The sequence below is a fragment of the Gymnogyps californianus genome, chromosome 5 (genome assembly GCF_018139145.2).
Source record: "Gymnogyps californianus isolate 813 chromosome 5, ASM1813914v2, whole genome shotgun sequence".
NCBI lineage: Eukaryota > Metazoa > Chordata > Aves > Accipitriformes > Cathartidae > Gymnogyps > Gymnogyps californianus.
The window spans coordinates 23994537-24009809 of record NC_059475.1 but is presented as its reverse complement, the minus strand read 5'-3'; the positions used below and the strand labels follow the sequence as shown (position 1 = coordinate 24009809).

The 15273-nt window shown below is 38.6% G+C and overlaps 1 protein-coding gene across 1 annotated transcript in view; it reads left to right on the top strand.

The window, feature by feature from the left end:
• Positions 1-15273, top strand: part of LRRC4C (leucine rich repeat containing 4C) — a 98267-nt gene that overhangs the window by 823 nt on the left and 82171 nt on the right. The gene's annotated exons all lie outside the window — the stretch shown is intronic.

Sequence of the window (15273 nt, the reverse complement as noted above, 5' to 3'; positions counted from 1 at the left end):
TTCATGGCAGTAGAAGGAGATTTACTTTGATTGACAAGCAGTGAGAGGATACTGTGGTGTTAGGAAGTTTTTGTTATGTTGATAATGAAAATAATTAGAAAGTGGCTTGTAGATGGTGGGGTTCACAGATTAGCAATGAGGTGCAACAGACCAGTAAATGTCTCTCCCTTCCTGGAGAAATGTGGTGGGGGGGGGTGGAATAAAGGAAGGATAACATGGTGTTTAAAATTGAGGTCCTTGTTTTCCTGTGGGGAAGAGTGCCACTTCCGTCCCCTCTCCTGGCATGACTGCTTAGCTTGTAGATAGGGAGTTTTCTTTCTCTTTCTTCCTCTTCTCTCCTCCCTCATCTCTGCCCTCCTCAACCTTGGCCTTCACATGTAGAGGCTCCAGCTGAAAGTATTAGGCCAAAACTGGTGGAGAAGGAGACAGAGAAACAGCTAATTAAATGAGCCATTGAACAGATATGGATATTTTTTGGCAGGCAAGGTGCAGAACTAGCTTTGCCACTCATTTTACTTTTCTCTAGCTGCAATATTCTGGAGGAGGGGAGAGAAGGCAGGGATGGGAGAGGTGTTGGTAGAGCCAGATTTTAATGTTTTTTTCTGGCAGGATTTCCCTCTTCACAAGCTTCCTGTGTGAAACCACACAAACCAGAGCTTTAACTTCCCTGGATAAATACATAAATAAATATTAGCATCTTCCTTCCCCCCCCCCCCCCTTTCTCCTTTCACTCACATCACCACTGTTACTTCATGTAAACATCCTGAATCTTTTGGCATAATGGAAATGAGACCTTCTGCCTCAAATGTGTCCCATGCACTTCTGTTTGAAGGTCATGCCTCTTAAACATTGGCTACTTGTAAAGGATTAAGATTTAGGGTGCAATTCTGCTCCTGAGGAAATCTGGGAGTTTTTGTTTGGCCATGCGAACAAATCAGACCCTTTGTGTTGTTGTGTTTAGAAAAAGAAGGAAGCAGGCAAAGCAAAAATTGTTCCTTCCAGTTCCAATTACTCTCGTCTTTCTCAGTGTAGCTAAATCGGTTTAGTATGAAGTGCTTTAGCCTCATTTATTTCTCTGGGCACATGTTTCCTGGTGGGACACTAAATGGGTAATAAGTTTGTCAGCATCAGAAAATAAGCGCAAAACTCTGTTCTCCATTCCTTCATGTATCATTATAAGTCTGTGCCCTATTGTGGGCTATACTTACATCAGCAGTTGCAGTAATAGAGCAGCTAAATTTATATTAAGCTGCTGCTCAGTAATTACTTAAGGAAAAAGAAGCTGGCTAAGGAAAAGGCATCTCCAAGCTTTTCCCTGGATTGCTGTCAAGAGAACACATAAACAGAAAATTTGACAGAGCAACTCCATTTTTTGACAAGAGAAAGCTGCCATAGGTGCCTCATTCATTTTGTACAATAACTAGCAGGAGGATTTTCTTGATGTGATAAGGAAGCACTGGGAAAATTTAGCCACCAGTTTGGGCTGAAATAGGCAAACCTTGTCAACATTAAAAAGCAAGGGATGCATATCTGCTTCTAAAGAGGCAACAGTTTCACACTTCAGTGAATCATTCACTTAATACAGTAGCCAAAAGACACATAGAACAACCCAGAGTTTAACTCATTCAATCTTAAAGTGGAAACGAGTATAGCATTTCTCAGCAATTGTGCTGGGGCTTATCCAGAGCCCAAAGGGCTGATCATAAAATAAATGGCCAAAAACGTCAATCCAAACATCTAGCTAAATGAGGAGCAACAAATCTCCTCAAGCAGAGGCAAGAGCTGGCTGTCTCTGCTAATTCCCTCGCATGTGCCTGAGCACAGGTGTGTATCATCCAGCAGCATATGCTGGTCCTGCAGGCTGTCTCCTCTTCAAACCATGGACAATATTTTTGGTAATGACCCCAGGCAGCTGGGATTTTGGCACTGTACAGGGAACCATTATGTGTATATTTAGGCACCAAATGTTTGTACAGAAGGAAAGAGAAAGCTATATTGGAGGGTCCTGCTCCATTTGTTCTAATTGTTCTCCAGAAGGTCAGAGATCACACATCTCAAACTTCAGGTATTCTTGGTAAACTGTAGGTTAATAATACAAGGGGGTAGCTAGTCCATGCCTTTTCACATGTCAGGAATGATTTGCACCGATCTAGAATAGGAGCAGGTTCAGTTTGCTGGAGCAGCAAATTTTGTGTCACAATATCTCCCAGCTTGATAGCACTGACAAGTGAAAAATGGACTTTCAGATTGGGTGAGACCCAAGAAAGAATGCTCTAGATGTGAGCCAATACAAGCAATCGTGTGGGACTGGAGGAAAACAAAGGGATTCCCAAGGTCCCTCCATGGCTTCCTACATATAGGCTTTAAAATTATTTGCCCGTGATCTAAAAAGCTGTCTTCCATTTGATGTGAACATTCTTGCTGTAGCAATATGAGACAGGAAGATTTTGAATGGGGCTCAGGACAGGATTTTAGCACATTTTGAGAGAGCTTGATGCTGGTGAAACCTCACAAGCCAAGCTATCCAAGAGTGAAGTTGCAATATATTCACTGAAGGAGTGCACTGTGCACAGCACAGTGTGCGAGAGCCTCCATCTCAGTCTTGCCAGTGTGCCTTCACTTTGGTTTGGAAATATCCCTTCATTTCTGATTGCTAGTGAGGGAACGAGGAGAGAGCGAGCGCTGCTGGAATTAGTGCTGCTTGTGGTCTAGGAGGAAAATTACTCTGAAGAAATTAAATTAGCGCCCACCAAGTCATTTCTAGAGTAGTCAAGCTGACTAGACTTTGGGCTACTATTAGCAGGGGCCATCCTTCTGCATCCCCATCCATCCCCTTGCCAGCTGCTCTATGAAAATCATAATGAAAACCAAGCCTCCTTCAGTTATAAAGTGCTACCCCTGCAGGACAACCCAGATGAGAAGGGTTTACTAATAGCAGGAGCCATGGTGGTCTGGAAGGCAGCCTTGCAGCATGCTCGAGTCTAGCAGCATGGGCAAGGAGCTGCCCTTAGAAAGGATCCTGCCCCCGTTTCCTGTAATGGCAGAAGACATTGGGGCTTGGCTTGTGACATTTTGGAGTGGTATATTTAATGATGTTATTCAGAAAAGAAGGGTACCTGTTATTTAGCTGTACTATCACAGTCATTTTTTCTCTTGGGGGAATAGTAATGGGGACACGAGAGGGGAGATGAGGGTGCTAGTGGTGTGTTTTAATTGCATATTCACAAGCTGCAATACATGGAGGTGAATTAACATGTAGTTCCTGGTAGGGGGCCTGGATACTTTGCTGTCTGTTAGAGGAAAAGGCAAAAATCAGACGCCTGTGCATGCACACAATAAAAGAGAATCAGGATTTACATTTGGTATCCAAGGAAGCAAGAGCAGAATCCTGCAGGGCTTTCTGTTCATTGTTTAAATGTTGCCATAGCAATATCTCAGGGCACAAGTTACATGTTTTCCACTTCTGGAGTTGAGTTTTTCTTCCCTCTCCCTCTCTTTTTTTCTCTGTCTTGATATACATAACAACCAGGAGTATCTCCACAGAACTTTGCACAGCAATAGGAAAAGGTGTTTGAAGGCTGCATTATCTGTTCGTGTATGTCTGTTTGTATGGTCCTCCCTGTCATTTGCTAATGTGTTGGAAACCCAATTAGGAGGAAATTGTTGGATAGAAGTGGAGTGTGAGGTTCTTGTTGTTAGGACATCGAGCATATTACAATATTTTGTGTAGTGGTGATATGTTAATTGGATAGCTGCAGGCAAGCAAAGTGTAGCAGTCGCTGACAATTAGAAACAACAATGAACTTCCCAGGACTGAATCTATTCCTTGGGCAGATTAAAATGCATTACAGATATATACCAGAGCTACTGTAAATTTAAATACTAACACCACTGTAAGAACTCTTGAAATTCTGTTTTCACAGTGCTGAGACAAGATTTACCCTTGCTGCTTGTGAAAGGGAGTGAGGCAGCATCAGACCACTGAATAAAATCTCCCATAGTATTTGCTGCAGAGCTTGTACTTGTTATGTCAGGACTGTGGGGGAGCAATATAACCAGGAAACCAGGAGAATTAAAAAGGAAACCAACCAACCCCAAAACAAAGCAAAAAACTCCAGAAACAATCGTTTCACATGCAACTAGATAAAGCTTACTCGGAAGTATCACAGCAAGATAAGTTAAATGAATGAGTTTTTCTCTGCAAACCAGCAGCAATTCAGAGCATTTAGTAATGGTCTTTGTGTTTGAGGGATCTCTGTTCAGTTATTTGGCAGCTACGGGATCCATACAGTCCTGTGCATTAAAATAATCCTCAGAAATATGGATGTGATTTCCTTTCATGTTTGTATGGACAGTATAGTATGAACTGACTTCTAGAAGGCCCAAGAGTTGGTGCTTGTCCTTCACTGTACATATAAGAATGATTGCTCTAAGGGTCAGACCTAATCTTGAAAGCCAATGCTAGTAATTTTCACAAAGTATTAGTGTAGTTCAGATCTTCAGCACATTTTATTTTTGCTTGCAAACCTTTCTTCACTTTCATGTCAATAATCTCTTCATTCATGTGCCATGTTACATGGGAAATAAAGCCAAGCACATAAAGAGCCTGTTTATCGATGAGAGGAATGCAGCATGAGTAATAACAGTGCAGGTTTCCTCACACTGCTTATCATCGTACCTCAGTCATGATCTGAAGCAAAAGACTGCCTTAAGACTTTAAGCAGGCACTAATTCTGTTCATGTACCTTGAACTTTCCCCAGCATCTTTGAGATGGCAGAAAAAGTGGCCAGCTGTGATGAGGATAGGAGGTACTCCCCTCACTTCTCATGCACTGTGCTACTGCCCACTCATCAAATTATTGAAGCCCATCAGACTCCATTGTCTTGACTGGAATTTGAAGTAGGGAGCTAGGGATGAGAGTTTCATCATTATTGAGTCTTCATCAGCTATAGACCAAGAGTTTACTTTCTTTTTAATCTCTAAAACCAACTATTAGCGGACAGGTGGAAGAGGCTGGGATGACAGTCTCTCTGTAAACTGGTATAAGTGAGAATTCTGTCTTGCAGAGAATTAATTAAAAGGATTGTTTTGATTTTTATTCACTGATGCCCATTTTTGCATTCTAATGCAGCACTGCAACATGTATGAGCTAGCTGGTTCTGTAGTAACTCTTCCATGCAACCAGTTTCATTCCTTTTACATTTCTTTCTCTTCTTTTCTCTTCTGTCATTGTGCAAAGATAAACCCAGTTCTGCTCCAGCTAATCTCAGTTGGAGCTTTAGTAATTACTTCAGCAGGATCGAGCCTGCTCTGTGGTTTTTTTGTTTTATTTTTTTCCTTCTCCTAAATGAAGTACAAAACCGGTTTTGGTTCCAGAAATAAACAATAGGATAAGTATTTATAATTACAGACATAAAAAGGTGATCCAAATACCATTTTGAATTAATATGCCATGAACTTCTATATTTCTAAATGTTCCATATTCCCTTTGCAGTCCCTGGTGACATTCCAGGTATTAATGTTTCTTTTTCATCAGTATATAATGTAATAACTGATGGATTAATTAAGCGATCTGGCTCTTGTTACTGCCACAGCAAAACCTCACTTTATATTAACAAAACCAGATATTTTGTAAAAAGTCATATTTTACGGCTGAATTCTCAGCCACGGCTAGGAGAATTTGGTGATGGTGTAATCTCTGTGCATTGACTATTCACATAAATAACTGAATATTGTGACATGTTATAATTAGTTTAACAAAAAATGTTATAGTTTACCTTTTAAAGGCTACAGAAGAGGATCTACAAGGACAGAAAAGAGTTAAGGAACCATACTTTTTCCTCCCTCAATGCACTCAAGTTTCAAATGAAGTGTGCAAAAAAATATTAAATTCCATGAGCTTCTTTGCTAAAGGGTATATATGTTGTGTTAAGGTTTTTTTACTAGCTGTTTGGTGTTACAAGAATTTTCTCTGCCAGTACTCTATTTGTGAGCCCTTATTGGATAGGCAGGTTCTTCTACAGTGGTTATATATTATTTTTCCAGAGGCAAACTTTTATATTAGTTACATCATTTAAAGAACTAAGGTTCATTTTTGTTAGGGTTGTTGATGACACAACTACTAAAGGGGAAGGATGGTGACCCCATTAGCCTTTCAGGTTGCTCAGATGCAGTGCACAGTCTACTACTTCAATAAGAGTTTTATTATATTTAACGCCGTGTGAGTTTTGACTGTATATGGTGCGGGGAAGTAAAACCATAATGGATTTCTCTTCTGAACTGGAAAGAGGTCGAAAAACCTCACCTTCAGTGAATGTTCATGTTGATATCCCTCTTTGTGTAATGTACATTTTACTGAGTAGTCTGGCCTTGAAGATAGAGTTATATACGTTAAGTAAAGGTCTGGAGGTATCTGTTAAAGACTATTGAATCAAACCATAGCAAAGGATGGCTTAGTCCTTAAGTAACTTTCCATAACATGTGGAAAAATAATTGTATTTTTTAATGGGAAATTTCAGTTTGGGGATATGTATGAAAATCTCATGCAGCAGTAGTAGAATGTCATTAAGAGTTGCAGAGAAATATAGATAATAATTTCCTATCACAAATGATATTGCATCTGATTTAAAGTATCATCTAGATAAGATTTTTTGTGGCGAAGAAAGATGAAGTTGATGATTGCCTATAGCAAATGAAAGATAAAACGGAGCCAATGATGCTGCTTCAGAAAGACCTATCTTCTAAACCTGAGGAAAATTATGAGAAAAATTGATTGGAGAGAACATACAAACAGAAGGGTGTGAACATAAACTGGACAGTTTCTAGGATTATATTATTTTGCCAGAGAAAAACCCGTATCATAAAAGAGTTCACATTTGACTATGAGTCTGTCTTTGATACAAGGGAAAATGAAGCCAAAATTTAACAATTAAACCAAAATCAAAACAAACTAGTATATAGTAGGTAAAAAAAAGAGGAAAACAGATAACAACCCCTATAAAAAATAAGGTATAAAATGGATACAGTTGATCCGATAGGAGAGAAATGTTGCGATGGGGTGATGGGCTTAGAATGAAGCAGAAATGAGGGACTATTGCTGTTCTTATTGCTGCTTTTATTGGAGACATCCTATGAAAAGTTGTCAGCAGTAGTGATGCAGAACTGATGGAATTATTCAATTAATATTTCTATTCTGTATCTGGAAAAATCATGATTAAAAATTCCTATCATGAAAAGAAAAAGCAAGTGAAAGGACATTGGAAAACATCTATTAGGGATAAATATTTTTAAATCAATAGTCCTGTTATACTTTTCTGAAGAGTACTCCAGAGTATATATCTAGAAAACATTCCAACGATACAAGTGCAATGAACTTGGTAATCATTGACCATTTAGCCTGACATAAATTTTAGGCAAAATAACAGAAAATCCAACACAGGATTCAGCGGATAGAGAATTAAGGCAGGGGAAATGTTTAATGGCAATAGTATGGTATTATGGGAAGTATTTTCTATCAAGCAAACAATTTGACTCTTTGATGATACTGCAAGGTAGGTAGATAGAAGTTACCATGAAAATATAGTGCACTTAATCTTTGAACTACATAGGATACTTAAGCAGCTTAGAAGGACTGGTCAGATATTCAAAACTAAGTGTTGTGGGGAAATATGTTTGAATGGATTATACAGATATTATAATTCTTTTTACAATATTTGTATCAATGATCTAGACAGATCGTTGACTGAAAACTACACTTAACATAAGTGTAGGGCTCACAGTTGGCAAAATGACCTACATAAGAACTGCTGTTAAGATGGGAATGTGAGGGTAAACTGTGTGAATAAGATAACTGAGCTAACCAAGAGGGCATTTCCTCAAACTGATAATGCTAAAGAGGAGAACTTAAACAAACAAACAAACAAACAAAACCCCAAAAACTTCTGAAACAAAGCTTGGAACAAAGTATAAAAGAAGCATGGAACTTTTTAAGCATGAGTGGCTGGGCAGATGAGAGAAACAGAGCAAAAAAAACTTGACGCTGCCAGATGTTGCCCCATGTCAGTGCAAACTTTGGCTTGGTCTGACTGAGCTGCCGCTGCACTGGATACTGTGAGGAGCCAGCATCCAGCTAGTGTGACTGCACCGGGTGCAACAAAGAGGGACCAACACTTTGTGAGAGCATGCGTAAACTGTGAGTGCTTTCTTCCCAGCCTGTGCATTAGCAGATAGCATTGGACCACACAGAGCTGGACCACCCATGTCTTGAGAGGAGGAGTGAGCAAGTAGGGGAGCCTGCACTCCCAGGAGTGGGTATGTGCTTGTAACCCACGTGGCCTGTGAGGATATCTGAGTGATATTACTTTGGGGGATTAATTCTATAGGAGTGTTTAGAAGTTTTTAGGTGTTTATTGTCATTTTGTAAGTATCTAGTATTGTGGTTTATCTGTTGTATTGCTGATCCTGAGTTGGCAGTGAGTGCTGATTAATTAAATGTTGTCGGTTATAGTGATGTGATTTAAATCACAGGAATTGATAAGTTTTTCCTTGCAACAGTAAGTATCGGCAGCATGATAAATAAGACAGGCATGCAGAGTGATATTGGATGCAAAATGTTACACATAAGAAGGACAGATACAGGATATACCTTCAGAATGAGGGACATTCATCTGTAAAACTAAATCTGAAAAAGATTAGAGATCATAACAGGTAAGAAATTCCACATGAGCTCCCACAGTGATAGTGTTAAAAAAGACTATGTTGTACCATTGGATAAATAAGCAGAGAAATAGAATAGTGATTTTAACAATGTCAATGGAAAACTGGAATGCTGTTTATATTTCCATTCATCCACGTTTTGAAAATTATGTTGAAAAGAAAGGAGACACAAAAATACTCAGTGCTGAAAAAAAAGGAAAAGTTCAGTGCTCAAACTTTAGTCTATTGATTAAGAAACTTGAGAACTGATGTGATTAGTGTATGAGGGAAAAAACAGATGTTTAAATGTTTTCTAATATAGCAAATAAAATTCTAAGAAGAAGCAATAGCTGGAAGCTGAAGTCTCATAAATTCAGATTAGAAATTAAGGGTAGATTTTTAATGGTGACAATAATTCACCATTTTAAAAATTGCTTGGAGAGGTTGTATTTTCTCTCTCTCTTGGAGTCCATGTATGCAGATTGGATGTCTTTCTGGAAGACTGTTGTAGTGAAATACGCATTATTGTGTTTTGTATATTGTGATATTCAGAAGGGCAGAGTAGATGTTTCTGAGGTCCCTGTACCCTCAGCCTGTGATTCTGCAAGTAAAAGGAATGTAACCTGGGCATTCATAACCAAGCTTCCAATCCCATCACCAACAAACATGTCTAGCTTGCAACGCACAGAACACCCCAAAGGATTTCACTACCCAGTCCATCAATCCCTCTCTGCTGAGATTGCTAGCAGAAGGCCCAAGAAGTTTTTGGGTGATCTGCTTCTTTGTGGCAGTACTGTGACTCAGTCTCAGTACCTCAGACTTCTATCTGGTTAGTTGGAAAAATGTCTTTTGAAATCTGTTCATTTGTCAAATCTGAAATGTTTTATAGAGATTAATTTTGAAGGCTGTGCTGATGGTGAACAAATACTCACCATGCATATTTACTCGTCCACTCAGTAGCCCATCCACTAACTTATTTGTGTGATCAAGCTTCTACCTCCTTCATAGTTCTTTTCATAGTGGAGAGATTTGCAAGCTTTGGGTGATGTACCTCTGAAACACTGGCTTATCAGCAACCTAGGCCTCCAGCCTGAAAAAGTCCATTTGTTTAAGCTGGCACAGGAGTTCAACGCCTAAATCAAAACCAACCAAAATGCATTGTTTCAGAGCTTTTTTCTAGCTTAGGCTTCTGGATATGAATCCAGATATGAACTTCTGTGATAGTTGGTCTTGGTGCCAGGCTTCTTTCCAAGTCTGAGATGGACTAAATACAGAGGCGTCAAAGTTGGTATATCCTTTTCTCTGTTTCTCTCTGCTTACAGGCCACTAAACATTGCTCTGTCCACATTTTTTCTTGCTGTGAATGGTTAAGCATTTTAGACTAGAAATTTATTTTTCCGTCTTCATAAAATAACTCCATTTGTGGACGTTGTTTTACTTGTTTACTTCTTTTGCTAATGCATGTACTTGCTTTGGGAAGACAGAGAAGAGGAAAGAATGACGTAAGCTTGCCCCTGCATCTCCGCATAATAGCTTTTGGTAGTGTAGGTTGCAATTATATGCAGTCTCAGTGGGCTGTCTTCTCGTATTTCTAGTTACTCTTCACCAGATTTCTTGGACACAGTTTGTTCTAAACTCTTCTGAAAAAATTACTGATGGAAATCTAAAACAAAGGTACATATTTCATACTTACAGGTGAGATTGGTCACTTTCTCTGTTTAGTTTTGAGTTTCATAGCGTGTTTCATAGTCCAAGTCAATTTTTTGTGTAAACTGTGTTTCCTGCATTCAAGAGCCTTCCTGGAGTAGTGGGCAATTTCATTGTTACAGCTGAATGTAGTTAGCCTGAGAGGTCATGGACTGCGAGAATGTATTCTCTGAGGTAGCAAAGGGCATTCCTTCAGAGGTAACTATATTCAGTTGATATCAACTATAAATTGTTAACAGATTCTATGTCCTGAGATACCTAGTCCTTATTTCTTTCACCTTTGCTGAAAAACTCACCAAAATTGCAAGTCTTAGGAAATCTTGACTTAATTAGTGCTTCCAGAGTGCATGCTCCCTCTGTGATGCTTCAGCAGTACCGGTGTGCAAGAGGCATATTTTGAAGTGACGGATTGTAAAAATCATACTTTCTTTTTCATCTTTAACCTTCCTTCTGTTACTTACTGCTCTCCACCCATGCTGTATATATCAACTGCAGCTAATGAAAATGTAAAACTATGGTATATTCTTTGATACTCAATTTAATTGTCTACTCATTACTGTTTAGGCTATCACTGAATAAGATAATAGAACATATTGTTCTAGTAATGTGGCTTCATGAGATGCTGTTCAGAGTTACTGTGTCAGTGTATCCAAAGGAAAACTAAGACTTATTAGGCCTGATTCTCCTTGTGGCTTGTATTGTCATTTATCACTGAGTGGTGTTGGAATTCAGACAGTACAAAATTGAAAGTGTAGTATTTTATGCTCTCCTAACATAGGTGGAAATGACTGTATATAAGACAGTGGGAACTTGAATCCTTTGCAGAAGAAGTCACCCCTTTTCAATACTGCAGGGACCACAGAAAGCCTACTGACCTTTCAAATATTCCTAGTTTTAGGAAGCTCAGTATGAGGTTAGAGACAAGGTTATACTTCTGATCTTTCTATTCTATTCTATATTGTGCTCCTTTTTGCACCCTTTACTGTACCCTGGCTTTGGATAGATAATCTTAGTGTTGCAGGGATTATAAAAATGAATTAAGTGATCTCACATGCTTGCTTATGGGAGAAAACAATGTGGATGGCACAAGTATAACATGCTAACGTGCACTGATCTTGCACTAAGAGTGCTGGCATAGCTACTGGATGTTAGGTTACGTTATACAAAAGCACCGTTAATACTGACTAAGAATGTCTGTCTGGGTAGTCAGTGTAGTAATCAGCATTTTGAAAATTCATACCCTACCTTAATCCTCACTCATTATTCCACATGTATGTTCCATATAGTGCGGTAATGGATTTTCAAGGAAGGAGGTTACATGTCCCTTACTGCTCCCTTATGGCTCCCATAGAAGCCAGTAACTTCCCCTACTATTGAAATCCTACCAAACTGATCATCTAGGATAATTTTTTTATAATGTTTTTATTTTTAGTCTCAGCTTCTCCAGCGTTTTGCAATTTCATGAGGCACCCTTCTTTTACATATCCTTCATTTTCTTGCACACGCTTTATGCAATGTTGCATTCCTTACATTTTAAATCAATAAGAAATGAATTAAGTGTAGCTAAAATTTTGCATCATCATTCCATTACCTTGTTACAATAGGTGACCATTTGGGAGTTGGAAAAACAAGGCCTAAGTCTAGCAGACACTGTCTGGGATGGTCCCTTTCTCTTTTCTCTCTCCCAGTCCCTTCTCCAAATTCCCTTGTCAGAAGTTCACGTAACCACTTTTCAAACCATTGACCTACTGTGGGACCAGCCAAATGACTACAGAGGTCAACATAGATTCAGTTTGCTTACTAGGAAAACTAACTTTGGCTGGACTGCTCCTCACTCCTTGACTAGAGTTCTTTATGGATGTTGTCTGTCAATAGCTCATCCTCTCCCAGTGGCAGCAGAGTTCAGAAGCTCTTTTTCTCATGCAGAGCTTCCAAAGAGGCCTTCAGTGCCAGAGGTCTCTTGAAGACTGGGACTACCATTGAATGATCATGGCAATAGCGAGAGGTGTCGGAAGACTGGAGGAAAGCTAACAGTTGCCTGTTTCTGAGCATTTCTCTAGCTCTTTTTAATGAAAAGTTAAAAACTTGCAAGGAATGATGCTATTCTTGCCAGTTTTTCTGTGCAGATGGAGCTACGGACCAGAATGAAGCCTCACTGAAACTAAAGCAAATTCTATATTGAGAAAAAAATGTGCTAGAGGAGCTGTCAGATTAATTTCACTGGTATGAGTTGAACTACTTCCACTACTAAAGCTATGTATTCATATAAGTGTATGTATGTGTTTAAGAGGGTAGATTGCCCTTGAAAGGTTTGGAGTGTGTTTGGCCTTATGACATATTAAAGTGATGATTCTTTGCACAGGTGGTTGCATTATAGAAAAATAGCAGGAAATATTTTTTTTTTAATATATTTAGCAAAACACCTGTTTCCATATATCTCTCTGCGTAGGAGGGGGATAGAAATCTCCACACATTAGTCATGTAGATCTCAGAAGAATTATAACATTGACTATATGGCAGCTAGGTAAAAAAGTAACTACCTTGAGAAAGGTTTAAGAATGAGTAAGTTTTTTTTTCAAAACAAGTAATGAAAATATCCCCCACCTCCCAAAAGCAAGAAAAAATATCAGATCTTTTATCACATCTTTCCCCCTCTACCATTTCAAATGACACCTTTTAAAGGGAAAATGCAATTAGGAGAGACATTTAAATATAGTATAATGGACAGTATTGTGTACTGTAGTGGTCACCACTAGAGATTCCTTGACTCTGATCTTTGTGTGGCCTCTGACTCATTGTCTGAAACAAATCACACAGACTCTATGTGCTCCGTTTTACCTCTGTGTAATTTAAGAGAAATTACTTTTGCATATTGCAGGACAGATCCTTCCAGAATTTATGAAGCCGGAACTCTCTATTTGTATGAGTTCAGACATCAAAACTAGTTTAATGTAATTTAAGATGTGGAAGTGGGATTTAAGAAGAGGTCTTGTGAACTTAACCTTTCAGTTGCATGAAAAGTCCTTGAATAAAAAGCATTTTGTAAGCACAATTTTTACTGCAATCAGTACCACCATACATAAAACACCGTGTTTCAGTGCAGAGTAAGAGAGGAAAACAAAAGAACATGTACATCTTTTATCCTTAAATATTCCATTAGTGAAACAATTCTGGAGACATAGGTCAAAAACTTTCTTATCCTTCAATTCTTAAGAAAGGTTTTTCCTGATCTGCCAGCAATTTCATGATACTGCTAACTATTTTATATTCAGACTCTTAGTGATTTTTTTTTCCTCCTGACTTATTTTACCTCAGGCATAAACTGAATTGAACAAAAAAACAACCAAACAAAAAATTCCTTCCTTAAAGTTAAGCAAGATCACAAGCCTGCCAATTCTTACTCTTGAGTAAATACTTGCAAACTTGAGCTTATTCAAATACCACTTAGATATTCTAGCTCTAACCAAGTGAATAAGGAGTATTCAAGTAAAATCTATTCAGGCTTTCTACTTATTTTACACTGAAATTTTTATTCATTTATTTTCAATTTATACACTGGAATGATTGAAAAGCACAGTGCCCAAACTCTCTTTTCCCTGGACACTGTGAAATTTTACTTACTCTGTCATTGTTGCAGTAGTTCACAAGCTTTAAAGCTGTAAAGTTCCTTTTGTCATAATTCACAACTTTGGTTGCTTCCATTTGACTTCTTGATGTGTCAATTTGTTGTGCATTTAGTAGATGAACCACTTCACACTGCTGGATGAAAGGTTTCTACAGTGCCCCATGAATATATAGATTTCCTTTTTTCCTTGACCCCAGGGAACTGATTTCTTTACTTTGTCTTAGTGAAAGGTCAGGATCAATTCAGTGTCAAAGATCTAGACACCTAATTGCCAAGTACAATATATCTCTGCAAGTGGCTGTAAGAATTTTGGCTGTATTAAGGGCTAGGACCTGATGCAGCTAACCTTAACTTTGGTGGGAGGTATTTAGTCATGACAATATTTGCTTTGCTTCTCTTATGTTGAGTTTGCTTATCTAGTCATACAAACATGTATGGAAAGGTATAAAGTCAGCAACTGGTGTTTTGTATTGTTTTTGAAATGGTAATGAATTCTCTGATATCCAATCATCTCCTTTCAACCTATCCTCTACTTAAGCAGACACTTATCCCCTCCTTCCTCTGCAAATGAGCAGATAGAGAGCCTGGGAGAGTTTGTGGACTTTGAAATGTGACTCAGAGGTCAAGAGATTCAGAGTCTCAGGAGGAAAGTGAAATTCACAGCCAAGGACAATTCACTGTGACCAACCTGCCCCTAGGAACCTCGGAGCACAACCAAAGGACTTGGTGATGTCTCGATTTCTCACATTGTCAGTTGCCATGAGTTTGCATAGGAAGGCATGTCTCCTACGGAATTAGAAATACTCTGATGAGTAAAAACTGTTTATTTGAGAAAGGCTTTTCAAGAGCAGATCTTTGGCTGAATTTAAGGTTTCTATCACAGTTTCCAGTGTTACTGTTCCTATACATGAATCACTGCTTATAAATCACAAATTCAGTTGGATGTCTGGTAGGGGAAAAACGTAGCGCTAGGTTCCTTCCTTTTTTTTCTTCTTTTTTTTTTTTTTTTTTTTTTCCTTAGAGCTGTCTGTGGAGGTAACAACACAATTAAGACACCCAAATCGATATCACCAGCATGCTTGCCTGTGCTTGGCACATTAAGTATCTCTTAAGAATTGTGTTTAACGTAGAGTCTTTGTCTTTTTATTTTGAAAGGTGCTTTGAATAGCTTTGGCGGATTGCTTAATTGTTGTTTATTGATCTCATAATTATTCAGTTTGTTATTCCTTTTTTTTCCCCTTAGCAT